The sequence below is a fragment of the Triticum dicoccoides genome, chromosome 2A (assembly GCF_002162155.2).
Source record: "Triticum dicoccoides isolate Atlit2015 ecotype Zavitan chromosome 2A, WEW_v2.0, whole genome shotgun sequence".
NCBI lineage: Eukaryota > Viridiplantae > Streptophyta > Magnoliopsida > Poales > Poaceae > Triticum > Triticum dicoccoides.
The window spans coordinates 79356306-79376797 of record NC_041382.1 but is presented as its reverse complement, the minus strand read 5'-3'; the positions used below and the strand labels follow the sequence as shown (position 1 = coordinate 79376797).

At 44.0% G+C, this 20492-nt stretch overlaps 1 pseudogene; it reads left to right on the top strand.

Annotated features, from left to right (window-relative positions):
- The first annotated feature begins 1737 nt into the window (after positions 1–1737).
- Positions 1738–20492, top strand: part of LOC119357649 — a 21437-nt pseudogene continuing 2682 nt past the window's right edge.

Genomic DNA, 20492 nt, shown 5'->3' with positions numbered 1-20492 from the left:
CCTCTCCTCCTTCCCCCCCAAGTCCTAATCCAACTAGGGAAAAGGGAGGGGAGTCCTACTCCCGGTAGGAGTAGGACTCCTCCTGCGCGCCTCCTCCTAGGGCCGGCCGCACCCCCCCTTGGCTCCTTTATATACGGGGGCAGGGGGCACCCATAGACACACAAGTTGATCTCTAAGATCGTTCTCTTAACCGTGTGCGGTGCCCCCTTCCACCATAGTCCTCGATAATATTGTATAGTGGTGCTTAGGCGAAGCCCTACGACAGTAGAACATCAAGATCGTCACCACGCCATTGTGCTGATGGAACTCTTCCTCGACACTTTGCCGAATCGGAGTCCAGGGATCGTCATCGAGCTGAACGTGTGCTAGAACTCGGAGGTGCCGTAGCTTCGGTGCTTGATCGGTCGGGCCGTGAAGATGTATGACTACATCAACATCGTTGTCATAACGCTTCCGCTGTCGGTCTAAAAGGGTACGTAGATCACACTCTCCCCTCTCGTTGCTGTGCATCACCATGATCTTTTGTGTGCGTAGGAATTTTTTTGAAATTACTACGTTCTCCAACAGATTGGATCCACAAAGATTCATCGATGACGAACATCGATGGAATCCTACAAGATTTTCCGAAGACACACCTCCACATGCCCTTCAATGACATTAGACACACTGCCGAAAACGAGGGCTAGACGTGAGGACCTTATTCCATTCGCAAGGAGCCGCCACCGCCGCCCCGCCTTACCAAGAAGGACACAAACCCCAATCGACCTTAAAACGCCTAAAATTGAGTAGGAACCCTCCCGCCGGCAAGGGTTGATGCCCACCACGCCTTCATGGCCCTAATACAGCCTGTTTGGTAAACACTCGGGCAGGGGAATGGGAGTTTGCACAAGGGTGTTTATGAAGGGATTAGGCATGGGAAGTAGATTTTTACTGCCATTACCTTGTTTGGCATATGATGGGAACTCTGCTCACGAATTAACAGGGTACCCCCTGGGAAGAAATCGGTGGGAATTGGCTTTCTCAACTCCCAGTCCCGCTCCCACTTAAACTCCCATTCCCTCTAATCAAACAGTGGACTTTTAATCTCCTTACCCCTCAACTCCCATTCCCCATCTCTAATTCCCCCGATCCAAACACGCTGTAAGGTCACAGAAGACGAGGTGGACCGACGGCGGCATTGACGGGAGGTAGAGATACCCTAATCACCTAGGCAGTTGTGAGAGGAGGCAAAGGGGTACATGTGATCCAGAGTAGTATATCCAATCTGCATTTTTTAGCATATATCTTTTCTTTTCCTCAGAATCTTTTGAGCATATGTCCCTTTTTAGAAACTTTTGAGCGTTTATCCAATCTGCATTTTTTGAGATAAATATCCAATCTGCATCTAGTCCGTTTACGCCCTAACTAACTAGGCCAAAGGCCCATTGACAGCTAATCTGTTTACGCCCTAACTAACGAGGCCAAAGGCACATTGGAACAAAACGTGATTTAAGCGGACACCACCCCATTTGCGGAGAAGGCACGTAACTATCACCTCCATCCCCAAAATTTCGAGTTTTTGTTTCAAAAGCGGCAAGAACTCAACACCATTTCGGTGGATCTCTCCGTAAGTTCGATCCCTTCCTCGCTCCCTCCGATCCCCTTCCCCATAAGCACATCCCTCCATGGATTTCCCTGCATAATCTTCACAGCGGACGTCCTTGGACCTGCACGCACGCCCTCTACCGGCTCGATGAAATGCGCCGGACGACCACCCAGCGCCGGGGGCCGCGCCGCCGCACCGACCAGGCATCAGGCTCCGGCAGCGGAGGGGTCGACAACCTCAGCGCCCTCCCGGACGCGATCTTGCACCACATCATGTCGTTCCTCAAGGCGTGGGAGGTGGTGCCCACCTGCGTGTTCGCGCGCCGGTGGCGTCACCTCTGGGAGTCCACGCCCTGCGTCGACCTCCACCTGCGCTACATGAGCCGTGACGGTGACCCGCCCCAGGAGTTCCGCGACTTCGTGCACCGCCTCTTCCTCCTCCACTACATGTCGGTGCCCGTGGACACGCTCCGCCTGCAGCCCAGCGATGAGGACGCTGGCTTCAACAAGGAAGAAGCCAGCATATGGATCAGGACTGCTCTCAAGCGCAAGGCGCGTGTTATTCATCTCACTGGGCATCACAAGAGAGCCGCGTCGTTGGACGGCATGCCCTTCGTTTCGTGCCACCTCAAGATCTTGAAGTTGTCGTATGCCAGGCTCGATGATAGTGTCCTCTGACAGCTTTCTGCTAGTTGCAAATCCTTGGAAGAGCTGGTCTCAAGGGTTGCTTGGTCACAGGCCCTGGGATTGTGTCCGCCTCTTTGAAGACCTTAATCATGCGTAAGTGCAAGTTCAATTCGGGCTTCTCAATTGGACCTCCTAGCCTCTTCTCCATTGCAGCTCCCAACCTCCTACTTCTGCGCCTCATCATACCGTATGCCCAAGTTCCGTCATTTACCAACTTTGGGTCACTAGTCACAGCCACTATCTTACTTGATGACCATTTCTTGAGAAATGAATTTGAACACATCAACAACAAGCATGACTGCGATGAAACTACTGATAACGATGGCAATGATGATAAGAGGGAGAACTATACGATTCATGATGCCTCATCCTTGAGTGATGATGATGATTTTGGATACATCGGTGATTTGACGAGTTTGGATATGGATATGGTTTTCCCGAAGAAAGATATGGGCACAGTCGTTACAAGAATAATTATAATTATGGCAACGATATTGATAGTGATGACAATACCTATGAATACAGTGAGATTGCAAATGATGCAAAGTATGGCTACAACGGTAAAGGAAAGCTTTCCAGTGAAGATGGTGACTATGGAAAAATTAGTGGTGGAAATTATAGTAACATTCTAGGTGGCCATCTGCTCGAGAGCCTTTCCACAACTACGAGTTTGGAGTTGTTAACTGATGTTGGAGAGGTATAACAATCACCATCTTTTACTAATTTCTCTTTTTCCTCTCTTATTTTCTATTTATATTTTCCTTGGCATGGTCATAGTAATAATGGGACATTTTTTCCTGCATGTTTCACAATGAAATGTCGGGTTCCCTCCAATAGAACAGATGTTGAATGAGCACATTTCCGACCTTCTGATCTGGTGTAGTACTAGTTTGTTTAATCATCAATTGTAGCTTCGAGGGAGTATTATTCATCAATTATGTTCTCATTGCAACTTTGCTATTTTTCTCTTTGTTGCAACAGTGTATCTTTTCAACAAATTAGCTATATATATTTAGTTTTTATAAGAGTGTCTGAGGCCAATGTTCCTCCAGTTACTAGAAAAGAAAGATGAATGATATAAAAGCAATACGTGCTACTATTCTAGCAATACATCACTATATGATAGATGTTGTTTTCCCTTCTTTTTTGAGATGGGTATCTTTTTTCTGTTGAATAAACCATCCATATGCATTTTTTACTGTGAGAAGTTGATTCGAGTTACTACCGTTCTTTGCTGAATACTCTTTTGTCTGCATTATGAAGGTGGTTATGACTAGGGAATTGAGAAGGTGTCCAACTTTTAGCAACCTGAAGACCCTGTCCCTTGGCGAATGGTGTATGGCCGCTGATTTCGATGCATTAATTTTCTTGCTACAACATCCACCTAATATAAAGACGCTTTTTCTCCAACTCAAATTGGTATGTGTGATCACTGAAGGAAATATGCCCTAGAGGCAATAATAAAGTTATTATTTATTTCCTTATATCATGATAAATGTTTATTATTCATGCTAGAATTGTATTAACATGAAACATAATACATGTGTGAATACATAGACAAACAGTATGTCACTAGTATGCCTCTACTTGACTAGCTCATTGATCAGAGATGGTTAAGTTTTCTAACCATAGACAAAGTGTTATCATTTGATTAATGAGATCACATCATTAGAAGAATGATGTGATTGACTTCACCCATTCCTTTAGCTTAGCACACGATCGTTTAGTATTCTGCTATCGCTTTCTTCATGACTTATACATGTTCCTATGACTATGAGATTATGCAACTCCCGTTTACCGGAGGAACACTTTGTGTTCTACCAAACGTCACAACGTAACTGGGTGATTATAAAGGTGCTCTACAGGTGTCTCCGAAGGTACTTGTTGGGTTGGCGTATTTCGAGATTAGGATTTATCACTCCGATTATCGCAGAGGTATCTCTGGGCCCTCTCGGTAATGCACATCACTTATGATGGGTTTCGTAGTAATTTCAAAAATTTCCTATGCACACGCAAGATCATGTGATGCATAACAACGAGAGGGGAGAGTGTTGTCTACGTACCAAACGCAGACCGACTGCGGAAGCGCTGACACGACGTAGAGGAAGTAGTCGTACGTCTTCACGATCCAACCGATCAAGCACCGAAACTACGGCACCTCCGAGTTCGAGCACATGTTCAGCTCGATGACGATCCCCGGACTCCGATCCAGCAAAGTGTCGGGGAAGAGTTCCGTCAGCACGACGGCGTGGTGACGATCTTGATGAACTACAGTAGCAGGGCTTCGCCTAAACTCCGCTACAGTATTATCGAGGAATATGGTGGCAGGGGGCACCGCACACGGCTAAGGAATAGATCACGTGGATCAACTTGTGTGTCAAGAGGTGTCCCCTGCCTCCGTATATAAAGGAGCCAAGGGGGAGGGGTGCGGCCAGCCCTATGGAGGCACAGGAGGAGTCCTACTCCTACCGGGAGTAGGACTCCCCCCCCCCAATCCTATTCCAAATAGGATTCCCAAGGGGGAAAGAGAGAGAGAGGTGGCCGGCCACCTCTCCTAGTCCTAGTTGGACTAGGGGAGGGGGGAGGCACGCAGCCCACCATGGGCAGCCCCTTTCACTTTTCCACTAAAGCCCAATAAGGCCCATATGGCTCCCGGGGGGTTCCGGTAACCTCCCGGTAATCCGGTAAAATCCCGATTTCACCCGGAAGACTTCCGATATCCAAATATAGGCTTCCAATATATCAATCTTTATGTCTCGACCATTTCGAGACTCCTCGTCATGTCCGTGATCACATCCGGGACTCCGAACAACCTTCGGTACATCAAAATGCATAAACTCATAATATCACTGTCATCGTAACCTTAAGCGTGCGGACCCTACGGGTTCGAGAACGATGTAGACATGACCGAGACACGTCTCCGGTCAATAACCAATAGCGGGACCTGGATGCCCATATTAGCTCCTACATATTCTACGAAGATCTTTATCGGTCAGACCGCATAACAACATACGTTGTTCCCTTTGTCATCGGTATGTTACTTGCCCGAGATTCGATCGTCGGTATCCAATACCTAGTTCAATCTCGTTACCGGCAAGTCTCTTTACTCGTTCTGTAATACATCATCTCGCAACTAACTCATTAGTTGCAATGCTTGCAAGGCTTATGAGATGTGCATTACCGAGATGGCCCAGAGATACCTCTCCGACAATCGGAGAGGCAAATCCTAATCTCGAAATACGCCAACCCAACATCTACCTTTGGAGACACCTGTAATGCTCCTTTATAATCACCCAGTTACGTTGTGATGTTTGGTAGCACCCAAGGTGTTCCTCCGGTAAACGGGAGTTGCATAATCTCATAGTCATAGGAACATGTATAAGTCATGAAGAAAAGCAATAGCAACATACTAAACGATCGGGTGCTAAGCTAATGGAATGGGTCATGTCAATCAGATCATTCAACTAATGATGTGACCTCGTTAATCAAATAACAACTCCTTTGTCTATGGTTAGGAAACATAACCATCTTTGATTAACGAGCTAGTCTAGTAGAGGCATACTAGTGACACTCTGTTTGTCTATGTATTCACACATGTATTATGTTTCCGGTTAATACAATTCTAGCATGAATAATAAACATTTATCATGATATAAGGAAATAAATAATAACTTTATTATTGCCTCTAGGGCATATTTCCTTCAGTCTCCCACTTGCACTAGAGTCAGTAATCTAGATTACACTGTAATGATTCTAACACCCATGGAGCCTTGGTGCTGATCATGTTTTACTCGTGGAAGAGGCTTAGTCAACGGGTCTACAACATTCAGATCTGTATGTATCTTGCAAATCTCTATGTCTCCCACCTGGACTAGATCCCGGATGGAATTGAAGCATCTCTTGATGTGTTTGGTCCTTTTGTGAAATCTGGATTCTTTTGCCAAGGCAATTGCACCAGTATTGTCACAAAAGATTTTCATTGGACCCGATGCACTAGGTATGACACCTAGATCGGATATGAACTCCTTCATCCAGACTCCTTCGTTCGCTGCTTCCGAAGCAGCTATGTACTCCGCTTCACATGTAGATCCCGCTACGACGCTTTGTTTTGGAACTGCACCAACTGACAGCTCCACCGTTTAATTGTAAACACGTATCCGGTTTGCGATGTAGAATCGTCCGGATCAGTGTCAAAGCTTGCATCTACGTAACCTTTTATGGTGAGCTCTTTGTCACCTCCATATACGAGAAACATATCCTTAGTCCTTTTCAGGTTTTTCAGGATGTTCTTGACCGCTGTCCAGTGATCCACTCCTAGATTACTTTGGTACCTCCCTGCTAAACTTATAGCAAGGCACACATCAGGTCTGGTACACAGCATTGCATACATGATAGATCCTATGGCTGATGCATAGGGAACATCTTTCATATTCTCTCTATCTTCTGCAGTGGTCAGGCATTGAGTCTTACTCAACTTCACACCTTGTAACACAGGCAAGAACCCTTTCTTTGCTTGATCCATTTTGAACTTCTTCAAAATTTTGTCAAGGTATGTGCTTTGTGAAAGTCCAATTAAGCGTCTTGATCTATCTCTATAGATCTTAATGCCTAATATGTAAGCAGCTTCACCGAGGTCTTTCATTGAAAAACTTTTATTCAAGTATCCCTTTATGCTATCCAGAAATTCTATATCATTTCCAATCAGCAATATGTCATCCACATATAATATCAGAAATGCTACAGAGCTCCCACTCACTTTCTTGTAAATACAGGCTTCTCTGAAAGTCTGTATAAAACCAAATGCTTTGATCACACTATCAAAACATTTATTCCAACTCCGAGAGGCTTGCACCAGTCCATAAATGGATCGCTGGAGCTTGCACACTTTGTTAGCTTCCTTTGGATCGACAAAACCTTCCGGTTGCATCATATACAACTCTTCTTCCAGAAATCCATTCAGGAATGCAGTTTTGACATCCATCTGCCAAATTTCATAATCATAAAATGTGGCAATCGCTAACATGATTCGGACGAACTTAAGCATCGCTACGGGTGAGAAGGTCTCATCGTAGTCAATCCCTTGAACTTGCCGAAAACCTTTTGCGACAAGTCGAGCTTTGTAGACAGTAACATTACCATCAGCGTCAGTCTTCGTATTAAAGATCCATTTATTCTCAATTGCTTGCCGATCATCGGGCAAGTCAACCAAAGTCCATACTTTGTTCTCATACATGGATCCCATCTCAGATTTCATGGCTTCAAGCCACTTTGCGGAATCTGGGCTCACCATCGCTTCTTCATAGTTCGTAGGTTCATCATGATCTAGTAGCATGACTTCCAGAACAGGATTACCGTACCACTCTGGTGCGGATCTTACTCTGGTTGATCTACGAGGTTCAGTAGTATCTTGATCTGAAGTTTCATGATCATTATCATTGGCTTCCTCACTAACTGGTGTAGGTGTCACTGAAACAGTTTTCTGTGATGTACTACTTTCCAGTAAGGGAGCAGGTACAGTTACCTCGTCAAGTTCTACTTTCCTCCCACTCACTTATTTCGAGAGAAACTCCTTCTCTAGAAAAGATCCATTCTTAGCAACGAATGTCTTGCCTTCGGATCTGTGATAGAAGGTGTACCCAACAGTTTCCTTTGGGTATCCTATGAAGACACATTTCTCCGATTTGGGTTCGAGCTTATCAGGTTGAAGCTTTTTCACATAAGCATTGCAGCCCCAAACATTAAGAAACGACAACTTTGGTTTGTTGCCAAACCACAGTTCATAAGGCATCGTCTCAATGGATTTTGATGGTGCCCTATTTAACGTGAATGCGGCCGTCTCTAGAGCGTATCCCCAAAACGATAGCGGTAAATCAGTAAGAGACATCATAGATCGCACCATATCCAGTAAAGTACGATTACGACGTTCGGACACACCATTACGCTGTGGTGTTCCGGGTGGCGTGAGTTGCGAAACTATTCCACAATTTTTCAAATGTACACCAAACTCGTAACTCAAATATTCTCCTCCACGATCAGATCGTAGAAACTTTATTTTCTTGTTACGATGATTTTCAACTTCACACTGAAATTCTTTGAACTTTTCAAATGTTTCAGACTTATGTTTCATTAAGTAGATATACCCATATCTGCTTAAATCATCTGTGAAGGTGAGAAAATAACGATATCCGCCACGAGCCTCAATATTCGGACCACATACATCGGTATGTATGATTTCCAACAAATCTGTTGCTCCCTCCATAGTACTGGAGAACGGTGTTTTAGTCATCTTTCCCATGAGGCACGGTTCGCAAGTACCAAGTGATTCATAATCAAGTGGTTCCAAAAGTCCATCAGTATGGAGTTTCTTCATGCGCTTTACACCGGTATGATCTAAACGACAGTGCCACAAATAAGTTGCACTTTCATTATCAACTCTGCGTCTTTTGGCTTCAACATTATGAATATGTGTATTACTACTATCGAGATTCAATAAGAATAGACCACTCTTCAAGGGTGCATGACCATAAAAGATATTACTCATATAAATAGAACAACCATTATTCTCTGATTTAAATGAATAACCATCTCGCATTAAACAAGATCCAGATATAATGTTCATGCTCAACGCTGGCACCAAATAACAATTATTTAGGTCTAATATTAATCTCGAAGGTAGATGTAGAGGTAGCGTGCCGACCGCGATCACATCGACTTTGGAACCGTTTCCCACGCGCATCGTCACCTCGTCCTTTGCCAGTGCCCGCTTATTCTGTAGTCCCTGTTTCGAGTTGCAAATATTAGCAACAGAACCAGTATCAAATACCCAGGTGCTACTGCGTGCTCTAGTAAGGTACACATCAATAATATGTATATCACATATACCTTTGTTCACCTTGCCATCCTTCTTATCCGCCAAATACTTGGGGCAGTTCCGCTTCCAGTGACCAGTCTTCTTGTAGTAGAAGCACTCAGTTTCAGGGTTAGGTCCAGACTTGGGTTTCTTCTCCTGAGCAGCAACTTGCTTGCTGTTCTTCTTGAAGTTCCCCTTCTTCTTCCCTTTGCCCTTTTTCTTGAAACTAGTGATTTTGTTAACCATCAACACTTGATGCTCCTTCTTGAATTCTACCTCCGCAGCTTTCAGCATTGCGAAGAGCTCGGGAATAGTCTTGTTCATCCGTTGCATATTATAGTTCATCACGAAGCTCTTGTAGCTTGGTGGCAGTGATTGGAGAATTCTGTCAATGACGCAATCATCCGGAAGATTAACTCCCAATTGAATCAAGTGATTATTATACCCAGACATTTTGAGTATATGCTCACTGACAGAACTATTCTCCTCCATCTTGCAGCTATAGAACTTATTGGAGACTTCATATCTCTCAATTCGGGCATTTGCTTGAAATATTAACTTCAACTCCTGGAACATCTCATATGCTCCATGACGTTCAAAACGTCGTTGAAGTCCCGATTCTAAGCCGTAAAGCATGGCACACTGAACTATCGAGTAGTCATCAGCTTTGCTCTGCCAGACGTTCATAACATCTGGTGTTGCTCCAGCAGCAGGCCTGGCACCCAACGGTGCTTCCAGGACGTAATTCTTCTGTGCAGCAATGAGGATAATCCTCAAGTTACGGACCCAGTCCGTGTAATTGCTACCATCATCTTTCAACTTTGCTTTCTCAAGGAACGCATTAAAATTCAACGGAGCAACAACACGAGCCATCTATCTACAATCAACATAAACAAGCAAGATACTATCAGGGACTAAGTTCATGATAAATTTAAGTTCAATTAATCATATTACTTAAGAACTCCCACTTAGATAGACATCCCTCTAATCTTCTAAGTGATTACGTGATCCAAATCAACTAAACCATAACCTATCATCACATGAGATGGAGTAGTTTTTCAATGGTGAACATCGTTATGTTGATCATATCTACTATATGATTCACGCTCGACCTTTCGGTCTCCGTGTTCCGAGGCCATATCTGCATATGCTAGGCTCGTCAAGTTTAACCTGAGTATTCTGCGTGTGCAAAACTGGCTTGCACCCGTTGTAGGTGGACGTAGAGCTTATTACACCCGATCATCACGTGGTGTCTGGGCACGACGAACTTTGGCAACGGTGCATACTCAGGGAGAACACTTCTTGATAATTTAGTGAGAGATCATCTTATAATGCTACCGTCAATCAAAGCAAGATAAGATGCATAAAAAGATAAACATCACATGCAATCAATATAAGTGATATGATATGGCCATCATCTTGTGCTTATGATCTCCATCTCCGAAGCACCGTCGTGATCACCATCGTCACCGGCGTGACACCTTGATCTCCATCGTAGCATCATTGTCGTCTCGCCAATCTTATGCTTCCACGACTATCACTACCGCTTAGTAATAAAGTAAAGCATTACATCGTGATTGCATTGCATACAATAAAGCGACAATCATATGGCTCCTGCCAGTTGCCGATAACTCGGTTACAAAACATGATCATCTCATACAATAAAATTTAGCATCATGCTTTGACCATATCACATCACAACATGCCCTGCAAAAACAAGTTAGACGTCCTCTACTTTGTTGTTGCAAGTTTTACGTGGCTTCTATGGGCTTAAGAAAGAACCAATCTCACCTACGCTTCAAAACCACAACGATAGTTTGTCAAATAGACTCTGTTTTAACCTTCGCAAGGACCAGCGTAGCCATACTTGGTTCAACTAAAGTTGGAGAGACAGTCGCCCGCAAGCCACCTGTGTGCAAAGCACGTCGGGGGAACCGGTCTCGCGTAAGCGTACGCGTAAGGTTGGTCCGGGTCGTCTCGTCCAACAATGTCGCCGAACCAAAGTATGACATGCTGGTAGGCAGTATGACTTATATCGCCCACAACTCACTTGTGTTCTCCTTGTGCATATTACATCAACATAAATAACCTAGGATCTGATACCACTGATGGGTTTCGTAGTAATTTCAAAAATTTCCTACGCACACGCAAGATCATGTGATGCATAGCAACGAGAGGGGAGAGTGTTGTCTACGTACCCAACGCAGACCGACTGCGGAAGCGCTGACACGACGTAGAGGAAGTAGTCGTACGTCTTCACGATGCAACCGATCAAGCACCGAAACTACGGCACCTCTGAGTTCGAGCACACGTTCAGCTCGATGACGATCCCCGGACTCCGATCCAGCAAAGTGTCGGGGAAGAGTTCCGTCAGCACGACGGCGTGGTGACGATCTTGATGAACTATAGCAGCAGGGCTTCGCCTAAACTCCGCTACAGTATTATCGAGGAATATGGTGGCAGGGGGCACCGCACACGGCTAAGGAATAGATCACGTGGATCAACTTGTGTGTCAAGAGGTGTCCCCTGCCTCCGTATATAAAGGAGCCAAGGGGGAGGGGTGCGGCCAGCCCTATGGAGGCGCAGGAGGAGTCCTACTCCTACCGGGAGTAGGACTCCCCCCCCCCAATCCTATTCCAAATAGGATTCCCAAGGGGAAAGAGAGAGAGAGAGAGAGGTGGCCGGCCACCTCTCCTAGTCCTAGTTGGACTAGGGGAGGGGGGAGGCACGCAGCCCACCATGGGCAGCCCCTTTCACTTTTCCACTAAAGCCCAATAAGGCCCATATGGCTCCCGGGGGGTTCCGGTAACCTCCCAGTAATCTGGTAAAATCCCGATTTCACCCGGAACACTTCCGATATCCAAATATAGGCTTCCAATATATCAATCTTTACGTCTCGACCATTTTGAGACTCCTCGTCATGTCCGTGATCACATCCGGGACTCCGAACAACCTTTGGTACATCAAAATGCATAAACTCATAATATCACTGTCATCGTAACCTTAAGCGTGCGGACCCTACGGGTTCGAGAACGATGTAGACATGACCGAGACACGTCTCCGATCAATAACCAATAGAGGGACCTGGATGCCCATATTGGCTCCTACATATTCTACGAAGATCTTTTTCGGTCAGACCACATAACAACATACGTTGTTCCCTTTATCATCGGTATGTTACTTGCAGATTCGATCGTCGGTATCCAATACCTAGTTCAATCTCGTTACCGGCAAGTCTATTTACTCGTTCTGTAATACATCATCTCGCAACTAACTCATTAGTTTCAATGCTTGCAAGGCTTATGTGATGTGCATTACCGAGATGGCCCAGAGATACCTCTCCGACAATCGGAGTGACAAATCCTAATCTCGAAATACGCCAACCCAACATCTACCTTTGGAGACACGTGTAATGCTCCTTTATAATCACGCAGTTACGTTGTGATGTTTGGTAGCACCCAAGGTGTTCCTCCGGTAAACGGGACTTGCATAATCTCATAGTCATAGGAACATGTATAAGTCATGAAGAAAAGCAATAGCAACATACTAAACGATTGGGTGCTAAGCTAATGGAATGGGTCATGTCAATAAGATCATTCAACTAATGATGTGACCTCGTTAATCAAATAACAACTCCTTTGTCTATGGTTAGGAAACATAACCATCTTTGATTAACGAGCTAGTCTAGTAGAGGCATACTAGTGACACTCTGTTTGTCTATGTATTCACACATGTATTATGTTTCCGGTTAATACAATTCTAGCATGAATAATAAACATTTATCATGATGTAAGGAAATAAATAATAACTTTATTATTGCCTCTAGGGCATATTTCCTTCAACTTAAGCCTTGCAAGCATTTCAACTAATGAGTTAGTTGCGGGATGATGTATTACAGAATGAATAAAGAGACTTGCCAGTAACGAGATTGAACTAGGTATTGAGATACCGACGATCGAATCTCGGGCAAGTAACATACCGATGACAAAGGGAACAACGTATGTTGTTATGCAGTTTGACAGGTAAAGATCTTCGTAGAATATGTGGGAGCCAACATGAACATCCAGGTTCCGCTATTGGTTATTGACCGGAGACGTGTCTCGGTCATGTCTACATAGTTCTCGAACACGTAGGGTCCGCACGCTTAATGTTGTGATGACGATTATATTATGAGTTTATATGTTTTGATGTACCGAAGGTTGTTCTGAATCGTCCCGGATGTGATACCGGACATGACGAGGAGTCTCGAAATGGTCGAGACATGAAGATTGATATATTGGAAGCCTATGTTTGGATATCGGAAGTGTTCTATTTGAAATCGGGATTTTACCGGAGTACCGGGAGGTTACCGGAACCCCTAGGGGGCTTAATGGGCCTACATGGGCCTTAGTGGAAATAGAGGGCAGCAAGGGGAGTGTGGGGCGCACCCCCCAAGGCCCAAACCGAATTGGTTTAGGGCAAGGGGGGCCGGCCCCCTCTTTCCTTCTCCCCCTCTCTCTTTCCTTCCCCCTCTCCTACTCCTACTAGGAATAGGAGGAGTCCTACTCCTAGTGGGAGTAGGACTCCCCCTTGGCGTGCCTCTCCCTGGCCGGCCGTCTCCTCCCCTTGCTCCTTTATATACGGGGGCAAGGGGGCACCCCATAGACACAACAATTGATCGTTTGATCTTTAGCCGTGTGCGGTGCCCCCCTCCACCATAGTCCACCTCGATAATACTGTAGCGGTGCTTAGGCGAAGCCTTGCGTTGGTAGAACATCATCATCGTCACCACGCCATCGTGCTGACGAAACTCTCCCCCAACACTCGGCTGGATCGGAGTTCGAGGGACATCATCGGGTTGAACGTGTGCTGAACTCAGAGGTGCCGTACGTTCGGTACTTGATCGGTCAGATCGTGAAGACGTACGACTACATCAACCGCGTTGTGCTAACACTTCCGCTTTCGGTCTACGAGGGTACGTGGAAAACACTCTCCCCTCTCGTTCTATGCATCACCATGATCTTGTGCGTGCGTAGGAATTTTTTTGAAATTACTATGTTCCTCATCAGTGGCATCCAAGCCAGGTTTTATGCGTAGATGTCATATGCACGAGTAGAACACAAGTGACTTGTGGGCGATATAAGTCATACTGCTTACCAGCATGTCATACTTTGGTTCGGCGGTATTGCTGGATGAAGCGGCCCGACTGACATTACGCGTACGCTTACGCGAGACTGGTTCTACCGACGTGCTTTGCACACAGGTGGCTTGCGGGTGTCAGTTTCTCCAACTTTAGTTGAACCGAGTGTGGCTACGCCCGGTCCTTGAGAAGGTTAAAACATCACCAACTTGACAAACTATCATTGTGGTTTTGATGCATAGGTAAGAACGGTTCTTGCTAAGCCCGTAGCAGCCACGTAAAATTTGCAACAACAAAGTAGAGGACGTCTAACTTGTTTTTGCAGGGCATGTTGTGATGTGATATGGTCAAGACATGATGCTAAATTTTATTGTATGAGATGATCATGTTTTGTAACCGAGTTATCGGCAACTGGCAGGAGCCATATGGTTGTCGCTTTATTGTATGCGATGCAACCGCCTTGTAATGCTTTACTTTATCACTAAGCGGTAGCAATAGTCGTAGAAGCATAAGATTGGCGAGACGACAACGATACTACGATTAAGATCAAGGTGTCACGCCGGTGACGATGGTGATCATGACGGTGCTTCGGAGATGGAGATCACAAGCACAAGATGATGATGGCCATATCATATCACTTATATTGATTGCATGTGATGTTTATCTTTTATGCATCTTATATTGCTTTGATTGACGGTAGCATTATAAGATGATTACTCACTAAATTATCAAAGTATAAAGTGTTCTCCCTGAGTAAGCACCGTTGCGAAAGTTCTTCGTGCTGAGACACCACGTGATGATCGGGTGCGATAGGCTCTACGTTCAAATACAACGGGTGCAAAACAGTTGCACACACGGAATACTTAGGTTAAACTTGACAAGCCTAGCATATAACAGATATGGCCTCGGAACACGGAGACCGAAAGGTTGAGCGTGAATCATATAGTAGATATGATCAACATAGTGATGTTCACCATTGAAACTACTCCATCTCACATGATGATCGGACATGGTTTAGTTGATTTGGATCACGTGATCACTTAGAGGATTAGAGGGATATCTATCTAAGTGGGAGTTCTTAAGTAATATGATTAATTGAACTTAAATTTATCATGAACTTAGTACCTGATAGTATCTTCATTGTCTATGTTGATTGTAGATAGATGGCCCGTGCTGTTGTTCCGTTAAATTTTAATGCGTTCCTTGAGAAAGCAAAGTTGAAAGATGATGGTAGCAATTACACGGACTGGGTCCGTAACTTGAGGATTATCCTCATTGTTGCACAGAAAAATTATGTCCTTGAAGCACCGCTAGGTGTACCACCTGCACCAGCAACTGCAGACATTGTGAATGCCTGGCAGTCACGTGTTGATCACTACTCGATAGTTCAGTGTGCCATGCTTTACGACTTAGAACCAGGACTTCAACGACGTTTTGAATGTCATGGAGCACATGAGATGTTCCAGGAGTTGAAGTTAATATTTCTAAAGAATGCCCGGATTGAGATATATGAAGTCTCCAATAAGTTCTATAACTGCAAGATGGAGGAGAAAAGTTCGGTCAGTGAGCACATACTCAAGATGTCTGGGTACTACAATCACTTGATTCAACTGGGAGTTAATCTTCCGGATGATAGCGTCATTGACAGAATTCTCCAATCACTGCCACCAAGCTACAAGAGCTTCGTGATGAACTATAATATGCAAGGGATGGATAAGACAATTCCCGAGCTCTTCGCAATGCTAAAGGCAGTGGAGGTAGAAATCAAGAAGGAGCATCAAGTGTTGATGGTCAATAAGACCACCAGTTTCAAGAAAAAAGTGCAAAGGGAAGAAGAAGGGGAACTTCAAGAAGAACAACAAGCAAGTTGCTGGTCAGCAGAAGAAACCCAAGTCTGGACCTAAGCTTCAGACTGAGTGCTTCTACTGCAAGCAGACTGGTCACTAGAAGCGGAACTGCCCCAAGTATTTGGCGGATAAGAAGGATGGCAAGGTGAACAAAAGTATATGTGATGTACATGTTATTGAAGTGTACCTTACTAATGCTCGCAGTAGCACCTGGGTATTTGATACTGGTTCTGTTGCTAATATTTGCAAGTCAAAACAGGGGTTACGGATTAAGCGAAGATTGGCTAAGGACGAGGTGACGATGCGCGTGGGAAATGGTTCCAAAGTCGATGTGATCGCGGTCGGCACGCTACCTCTACATCTACCTTCGGGATTAGTATTAGACCTAAATAATTGTTATTTGGTGCCAGCGTTGAGCATGAACATTATATCTGGATCTTGTTTGATGCGAGACGGTTATTCATTTAAATCAGAGAATAATGGTTGTTCTATTTATATGAGTAATATCTTTTATGGTCATGCACCCCTGAAGAGTGGTCTATTTTTGCTAAATCTCGATAGTGGTGATACACATATTCATAATATTGAAGCCAAAAGATTCAGAGTTGATAATGATAGTGCAACTTATTTGTGGCACTGCCGTTTAGGTCATATCGGTGCAAAGCGCATGAAGAAACTCCATACTGATGGACTTTTGGAACCACTTGATTATGAATCACTTGGTACTTGCGAACCATGTCTCATGGGCAAGATGACTAAAACGTTGTTCTCCGGAACTATGGAGAGAGCAACAGATTTGTTGGAGATCATACATACAGATGTATGTGGTCCGATGAATGGTGAGGCTCGTGGCGGATATCGTTATTTTCTCACCTTCACAGATGATTTAAGCAGATATGGGTATATATACTTAATGAAACATAAGTCTGAAACATTTGAAAAGTTCAAAGAATTTCATAGTGAAGCTAAAAATCATCGTAACAAGAAAATAAAGTTTCTACGATCTGATCGTGGAGGAGAATATTTTTTTGGTCTTCATTTGAAACAATGTGGAATAGTTTCGCAACTCACGCCACCCGGAACACCATAGCGTAATGGTGTGTCCGAATGTTGTAATCGTACTTTACTAGATATGGTGCGATCTATGATGTCTCTTACTGATTTACCGCTATTGTTTTGGGGTTATGCTTTAGAGACGGCTGCATTCACGTCAAATAGGGCACCATCGAAATCCGTTGAGACGACGCCTTATGAACTGTGGTTTGGTAAGAAACCAAAGTTGTCGTTTCTAAAAGTTTGGGGTTGTGATGCTTATGTGAAAAAGCTTCAACCTGATAAGCTCGTGCCCAAATCGGAGAAATGTGTCTTCATAAGATACCCAAAGGAGACTGTTGGGTACACCTTCTATCACAGATCCGAAGGCAAGACTTTTGTTCCTAAATTTGGAGTTTTTCTAGAGAAGGAGTTTCTCTTGAAAGAAGTGAGTGGGAGGAAAGTAGAACTTGATGAGGTAACTATACCTGCTCCCTTATTGGAAAGTAGTTTATCACAGAAACCGGTTTCTGCAACACCTACACCAATTAGTGAGGAAGTTAATGATGATGATCATGAAACTTTAGATCAAGTTGTTACTAAACCTCGTAGGTCAATCAGAGTAAGATCCGCACCAAAGTGGTACGGTAATCCTGTTCTGCAAGTTATGTTACTAGACCATGACAAACCTACGAACTATGAAGAAGCGATGGTGAGCCCAGATTCCGCAAAATGGCTTGAGGCCATGAAATCTAAGATGGGATCCATGTATGAGAACAAAGTGTGGACTTTGGTTGACTTTCCCGATGATCGGCAAGCAATTGAGAATAAATGGATCTTCAAGAAGAAGACTGACGTTGACGGTAATGTTACTGTTTATAAAGCTCGACTTGTTGCAAAAGGTTTTCGACAAGTTCAAGGGATTGACTACGATGAGACCTTCTCACCCGTAGCGATGCTTAAGTCTGTCTGAATCATGTTAGCAATTGCCACATTTTATGATTATGAAATTTGGCAAATGGATGTCAAAACTGCATTCCTAAATGGATTTCTGGAAGAAGAGTTGTATATGATGCAACCATAAGGTTTTGTCGATCCAAAGGGAGCTAACAAAGTGTGCAAGCTCCAGCAATCCATTTATGGACTGGTGCAAGCCTCTCGGAGTTGGAATAAACGCTTTGATAGTGTGATCAAAGCACTTGGTTTTATACAGACTTTTGGAGAAGCCTGTATTTACAAGAAAGTGAGTGGGAGCTCTGTAGCATTTCTAATATTATATGTGGATGACATATTGTTGATTGGAAATGATATAGAATTTCTGGATAGCATAAAGGGATACTTGAATAAGAGTTTTTCAATGAAAGACCTCGGTGAAGCTGCTTATATATTGGGCATCAAGATCTATAGAGATAGATCAAGATGATTAATTGGACTTTCACAAAGCACATACCTTGACAAAGTTTTGAAGAAGTTCAAAATGGATCAAGCAAAGAAAGGGTTCTTGCCTGTGTTACAAGGTGTGAAGTTGAGTAAGACTCAATGCCCGACCACTACAAAAGATAGAGACAAAATGAAAGATGTTCCCTATGCTTCAGCCATATGCTCTATCATGTATGCAATGCTGTGTATCAGACCTGATGTGTGCCTTTCTATAAGTCTAACAGGGAGGTACCAAAGTAATCCAGGAGCGGATCACTGGACAACGGTCAAGAACATCCTGAAATACCTGAAAAGGACTAAGGATATGTTTCTCGTTTATGGAGGTGACAAAGAGCTCGTCGTAAACGGTTACATTGATGCAAGCTTTGACACTGATCCGGATGATTCTAAATCGCAAACCGGATACGTGTTTACATTGAACGGTGGAACTGTCAGTTGGTGGAGTTCTAAACAAAGCGTTGTGGCAGGATCTACGTGTGAAGCGGAGTACATAGCTGCTTCGGAAGCAGCAAATGAAGGAGTCTGGATGAAGGAGTTCATATCCGATCTAGGTGTAATACCTAGTGCATCGGGTCCAATGAAAATCTTTTGTGACAATACTGGTGCAATTGCCTTGGCAAAGGAATCCAGATTTCACAAGAGAACCAAGGACATCAAGAGACGCTTCAATACCATCCGGGATTTAGTCTAGGTGGGAAACATAGAAATTTGCAAGATACATACGGATCTGAATGTTGCAGACCTGTTGACTAAGCCTCTTCCACGAGCAAAAGATGATCAGCACCAAGGCTCCATGGGTGTTAGAATCATTATTGTGTAATCTAGATTATTGACTCTAGTGCAAGTGAGAGACTGAAGGAAATATGCCCTAGAGGCAATAATAAAGTTATTATTTATTTCCTTATATCACGATAAATGTTTATTATTCATGCTAGAATTGTATTAACAGGAAACATAATACATGTGTGAATACATAGACAAACAGTATGTCACTAGTATGCCTCTACTTGACTAGCTCATTGATCAGAGATGGTTAAGTTTTCTAACCATAGACAAAGTGTTATCATTCGATTAATGAGATCACATCATTAGGAGAATGATGTGATTGACTTGACCCATTCCGTTAGCTTAGCACACGATCGTTTAGTATTCTGCTATTGCTTTCTTCATGACTTATACATGTTCCTATGACTATGAGATTATGCAACTCCTGTTTACCAGAGGAACACTTTGTGTGCTACCAAACGTCACAACGTAACTGGGTGATTATAAAGGTGCTCTACAGGTGTCTCCAAAGGTACTTGTTGGGTTGGCGTATTTCAAGATTAGGATTTATCACTCCGATTGTCGCAGAGGTATCTCTGGGCCCTCTCGGTAATGCATATCACTTAAGCCTTGCAAGCATTGCAACTAATGAGTTAGTTGCGGGATGATGTATTACAGAACGAGTAAAGAGAATTGTCGGTAACGAGATTGAACTAGGTATTGAGATACCGACGATCGAATCTCGGGCAAGTAACATACCGATGACAAAGGGAACAACGTATGTTGTTATGCGGTTTGACCGATAAAGATCTTCGTAGAATATGTGGGAGCCAATATGAACATCCAGGTTCCGCTATTGGTTATTGACCGGAGACGTGTCTCGGTCATGTCTACATAGTTCTCAAACCCGTAGGGTCCGCACGCTTAACGTTTCGATGACGGTTATATTATGAGTTTATATGTTTTGATGTACTGAAGGTTGTTCAGAGTCCCGGATGTGATCCCGGACATGATGAGGAGTCTCTAAATGGTCGAGACATGAAGATTGATATATTGGAAGCCTATGTTTGGATATCGGAAGTGTTCCGGGTGAAATCGGGATTTTACCGGAGTGCCGGGAGGTTACTGGAACCCCCGGAGGCTTAATGGGCCTACATGGGCCTTAGTG